Genomic DNA, 6,000 nt, shown 5'->3' on the forward strand with positions numbered 1-6,000 from the left:
ATTTCTTCTAACTTTTCTTGGGCTGATGAATGTTGTCCAAATCATATTGATACAAAATATCAAGAACATTGTGAGAAGAAGCAAAAGATCTGAGGAACATCTCTCTCTATCTAATGCTTCAGATGATTCAACAAAATTAAAATCAATTCAGTTGGTCTTTTTGCATACTTCGAGTTTGCACAGAAATTTCATATTTTACAACAGAAACTTCTAGTAACTCAAATTCTGATTCAGAATGCGAGTCTGACACTGAGATTTTTGAATTCTTAAAAAAAACTGAAGAAATTCACCAAGAAAATCTTCAACTAAAATTGAGGTTGAAGAAACTTGAATCATCAGTTCAGGTGAAAAATCTTGAGATTGACTGTCTTAATGATGAATTCACCAGAACCCTATTTCTAAAAGAAAAAGAGATTAACACTCTTAAGTGTGACCTGCAAAGGTTATTTGGAAGTTTTGATAAGATTTCAACAATGTTATTCCGTGAGAAGTCCTTTGGTAACACAAACGGTTTGGGGTTGAAAAGCAAGACTGTGAGCACAAACAACTCTTTTGTTCTGGCCAGTTCTGGAATAATAAATGTTAAAAGTTGTGATAAACGGGAGTCAAATCTGCAAAACGAAAAATTCATCTTTGAGGTGTTTGTTTTGTGGAAATGCAAATCATGTTCAAAGTAAGTGTTGTAAATTCAAGAGGAACAACAACCGAATTTCCAAACTTCAGAATGACATACAGAGGATGAATCTGGCTTTAGATAACCAACAAGGAACTTCTGAAGACAAGAAGAAGTCTAAAAGAACCAAAGTCATCCGAGGTAAAAAGTATGTTTATATAACGAACCTTGATAAGTCATTATGTGACACAAGATTTGAGCATTCTACTCACTCCATCACTATATAATTATTGTGATATATGCATCCTCATTGTTAACTTGAGAATATGAGGATTGCATCAAGGTTGATCAAGTCTTTTATAGTTTGTGATTTCTTATTCTCGACAGTTTAAGATTATTCAAGTTAAGTTTTACATTTGAATATTTTCTTTACAAAAATAGATAATGGATCGTAAACCGTGAAGACTTTTCAAAGTGTTGATTAGGGTTTACTTATCCAATGCTCTATTTATATTCATTTGTGAACAAAATTTCCTTCACTCTCTTCTTTGAAAGATACAGTATCATGGCTCCTGTAACCAGAGGTACCACAAAAAGGGATACAGTAGAAGAAGTTAATGTGTATCTGTGTGAAGGAATCCAATATCCTAAGAAGAAAAAGGAGAAATGCTCAAATGATGAAAAAGGTTCATTCTATAACTTTTTTTTATCCTTTTGTCAAAATGATAATAACTTTAGGGCAATGGTGAAAGAATTTTTTAACAAAAGAAATGATTTAAAATCTCAAATCATGTTATCCTCAGAAAAGATAGCTCACTATGAACAAATGTTATCTCTGACGAAGAACACCTTGTGTGATCTAAAAAGAGAACTTAGTGATCTAACTGATATTTCTGAAGTTTTGGAAGAATTAAAGGCTCCCAAAATCAATGGGTTTAATGAAAAGGAATTCTTAGTAGATGCTCTGAGAAAGATCTATAATATCTAGGAAACTTCTTATGAGAATCTGTTCTTGAGTTTTTAAGAAGGATAACCAGGGTTTGGAATAGCATATATTGTGATTACACATAGCTATTGCCAACGATTTTCATCTTGCAATGTTTTAGATTTATTTATTTAAATTCTAAGTTATTTGGAGGATGATTTTGTAGTATTAATCTTTATTGGGTTTATATATTGCAAAAATGTTATGGGATATGTGTGTTTACGTCCATGAACTATGATTTTCCCACATATGTCAAAAGTTAAGTCAATTATGTCATTATGCAAATATTGGTAAAAGATAGAATGAACTTTTGAGTATCCCGCAGTATTGATCTTTCCCTGATCCACTTCTATGTGAAAGTACTGTATGGCTCCATAAGTTTTTCTTATGTTGAGCATTTCCGATTAAATTAATTATTAAGGTTCCTTTATGGTTAATTTAATTGAGTTTACTGGATACAAATTCATGTTTCATGAGATTTGTTAATGTCCAAAGAAATCCATCTTTTCTCGTAAAAGTAAGGTCGTTCTTGTTGTTCTTTCGGGAATGACATTTTATGGAAGACGGTTCTTAATTGAACTTGTGCTTAATTGAAAAATCTTTGTGGGGAGTGCGGGTGTGGAATATTGTAGGAGTTATCTTGTATCTTTATTAACTCCTTGGTGAGTACACTAAGTTTCGACTATGTGAAATCATCAAAACAAAGTTGATATGTTCTCTTTTAGTCATGAAGTTCTCTATGAGAATTTCATTATGATCCCATAATTTTTGTACCTTTGCCAATTTATATTGACAAACAGGGGGACAATTATTTTGTAGTTCACACTACATACATATGGTTTACGGATCATTATGTAAGGGGGAGTGGTTTTAATTGTGAGATGAAATATTGACTAATGGGGAGTGATACATATCACCATAATATTATTGTCAAAGTTGTGGTACAATTAAATTTTGATGTTGTGTAATAATACTATGACACTGTATAACAATATGAAAATAATCTTGTTGATTATTGTAATAACTACGGATCTTCAACAACAATGATGCTGGGTCGAACACATTCAGAGTCACTGGAATACTTGGAGCGGCAAAGAATTCAAGTAATGTTGAAGAGCCAAGGAAATCAAGCATGATGGATGAGAAGTTACAAAGTCTTATTTATTATGTAATCCTATTGATAGTTTTGTCACTAAAATTGACAAAGGGGGAGATTTTTAGAGCATTGCTCGGTCGAACTTGCAAGTGTTGCTATCTCAATTTTGTTTGTCAAGTTTAGTTGATTAAAATTATAGTCTTGATTTCTAGTCTACCTATAGGAGTTTCGGACTAGGATAGATTGTATAGTTGAGCTTTAGACTTCACGGTGCTTACAACTGAAGACGAAGATCTATTGAAGAACTCGGAGGAACTTCATCAACAAAAGGTATGTGGAGACTAAAACTTATCAATCCTCATAAGTTTATTATATTCATATTTATCTCCTATTGTGACAAAAGTTGTATACGATATAGTCATTCATATCATACACATTTGATATTTCGAGTTGAGTATAACTCGCTTATCTATTTCTCGAAATACATGTTGGTAGATTTATGTCTTAGTTACATTCATCATTATTCTTGACTTTATGTCAAAAGATGATCATGTGGAAATTGCCTTGAAACATATTACATGATTTGTGTGAGACAGTCATTTGAAGTCGACTTAGAAAGTTTCGTATTGATCATTCGATCACTTGGAAATTGCTTATTAGCTAATGGTGTGTGTGAGACATTCATTTTTGTATTCTAAGAATGTCTAAATGATTGAAATGGGAGTTAAGAGCTAAAACCTATGTCTGGATACATTACGGTTTTTGTACTTAGTGTACGAACTGTTTTGATGGAATTCAGGACCGGAAGTTTGCATACCTGTTCGCAAACTTATTCAACTGATTAAGTCAGGGTTCTTAAGTTTGCATACCCGTTCGTAAACTGATTTAACTATTGCAGTCTTGGAACCAAGTTTGCGTACCCGTTCGCAAACGGTTCAACTGAGTTTGGTCCGGATCTAAAGTTTGCGTACCCGTTTGCAAACTGTTAGCTTGTGACCAATGTTCGGAACCATACCCATTCGCAAACTTAAGTGGTCCAAGTTCTTAGGCATACTATGATTTCATACGCATGAACAAATACATTTATATAATAAGGAATACAATCTTTGCAAACCGTGGCTTAAATGTTCATGAATTGATTCTTCCGAATCAATCTTATTTTTCTTCGGTTCGTTCATGTATTTTACTATAAGATAACGAACAATTGAACAACTCTATGAAGAACACAATTAGATGCTTTGATTATCTTTGATTATCATAGTTGATCTTGATGTGTTAGATGAATGTGGATTAGACAAAGTGTTCATATGGCTAACTTTGGTTAACTACCGTTGAACCAACTAAGTATACACGTTTAGGTACGGTTACCCATATATAAATGAAGTGTATTTTATTTGTGTGCGACAAGCTAAGTCCATCTAATGGTGGAGATATATTGCTTTGGTTTCAAGCAAAACTTAGTTTGCATCTTAAATCAGGATTTCATCTAACGTTGAATAATGAATGCGTTGTTTCCAAGCTAACTAAGCAAACCCTGATTTGAAATCTATATAAAGGAGAACTCTAGCAACTGGGAAACCTAACCCCCACACCTCATGTGTGATACTAGTTGCGTCCTAGATTCGGTTCTCCATTAACCTAGTTTTTTCCTAAAACCATTTAGGTTAACGACTTAAAGACTTCATTGGGATTCTGAAGCCAGATCCAACTATTTTCTATGTAGTTGCGTATTCTGATCTTACTTGTTCTATCGTATTGAGTACTATCTTATCTAAGATTGACTCGAGATTTATCTCCGACAGGTAAGATATAAAAAGTAATCACAAAGCTCTCTGTCTCATTCTTTGTGATTCCACAATAACTTATTTTACTACCTTATAGTTAAGTTATTGTGAGGTGACTTATGTTTCTAGGATATTCTTCGGAACTATAAGACCGGATTATCAATTGGTTCCTTGCACCTTGATTTATCATAAGACGGAACAAAACTTCATAGGTATTTCTGTGGGAGACAGATTTATCTATCTAAAGAGACTTTTCTGTGGGAGACGGATTTGTGTATCAAGTCTTCTACTTTGGGTGGTAGCAACTCTTAGTTGTGTGGGAGATCATATAAGGGAATCAAGTGCGTAAAGTCCTACTGGGATTCAGAGGCGTAAGGAATGCGAATGTACCTTAATCAGTGTGATATTGGTTAGGGATCAACTACATTCAAGTCCGAAGTTAATGTTGTAGTAGTCTAGTGTCTGTAGTGGCTTACTACAGTGTGGTGTTCAATCTGGACTAGGTCCCGGGGTTTTTCTGCATATGCGGATTCCTCGTTAACGAAAATTCTGGTGTTTGTGTTATTTCTTTTCCGCATTATATTTGTTTATATAATTGAAATATCACAGGTTGTGCGTATTTCAATCAATTGCTAAATTCAACCTTTGGTTGTTGATTTAAATTGATTGACACTTGAGCATTGGTCGTTGGGAATTCCTTGGTGTCCAAACATCCTTGGTCTATAAATACCTAAGTTCGCTTTTCTAGCAAACTATCCTAAGAGCCAGGAAAACTTCATCTTTTTGCTCGTTTAAAGACTTATGTGGGATCAAGAAGCTCTACGAGTACAGTTGGTGGGAAAATTGATAATTGCAGTGTTATTAGTTTTCGATTAATTTGATTGACTAACGGTTTTTGAAACTTTGATTGCACCTAGTTTGTTTATTCTTGAGAATCTTCTCATTTGGTATAAGATTCACTCAAACTAGATCGAAGTATCCATGGGATCTTTAGAATTTTTTATAGATCTAAAGACATCTTGTGATAATTTAATGTTAATAGACTTCGTTCTATGCGTGACTGATCACAAGAGATTCAAGTGGTATTGTGCAGTTTTAATTGAAGATTAAAGCAGATTTGAATACGAAGAAGATTTCTTATTGGTTTCTCATATCTTTGTGTTGCACAAACCTTGATCATCTTGGATCCAACTAGAATCGAATTTATTCGATTGATTAGTTGTGTGAGATCGGTAACGCATAATAGTTCATTTGAGATCTATTTTGATTGTTACAAATCCGAATCTTACTACTTAGGTAATAGAGATTTGATTGATCTAACCAGGTAAAGGAGTTTTTTAGCTTAAATGGAAGAGCGTTTGCATACGACTTGAGATATCTTATCTTAAAGAATCAATAAAGTTGTTACCAAACATATTTGTTGTTCCTTTACTGTTTGGAACACGATCCAGAGGAATTGTTCCAGTGCGTTCACTCATCGAAGTCAGAAGCGCATGGATACTGAGGAACCTAAGTGAACTAG

This window comes from Papaver somniferum, chromosome 7 (assembly GCF_003573695.1).
Source record: "Papaver somniferum cultivar HN1 chromosome 7, ASM357369v1, whole genome shotgun sequence".
Lineage (NCBI taxonomy): Eukaryota > Viridiplantae > Streptophyta > Magnoliopsida > Ranunculales > Papaveraceae > Papaver > Papaver somniferum.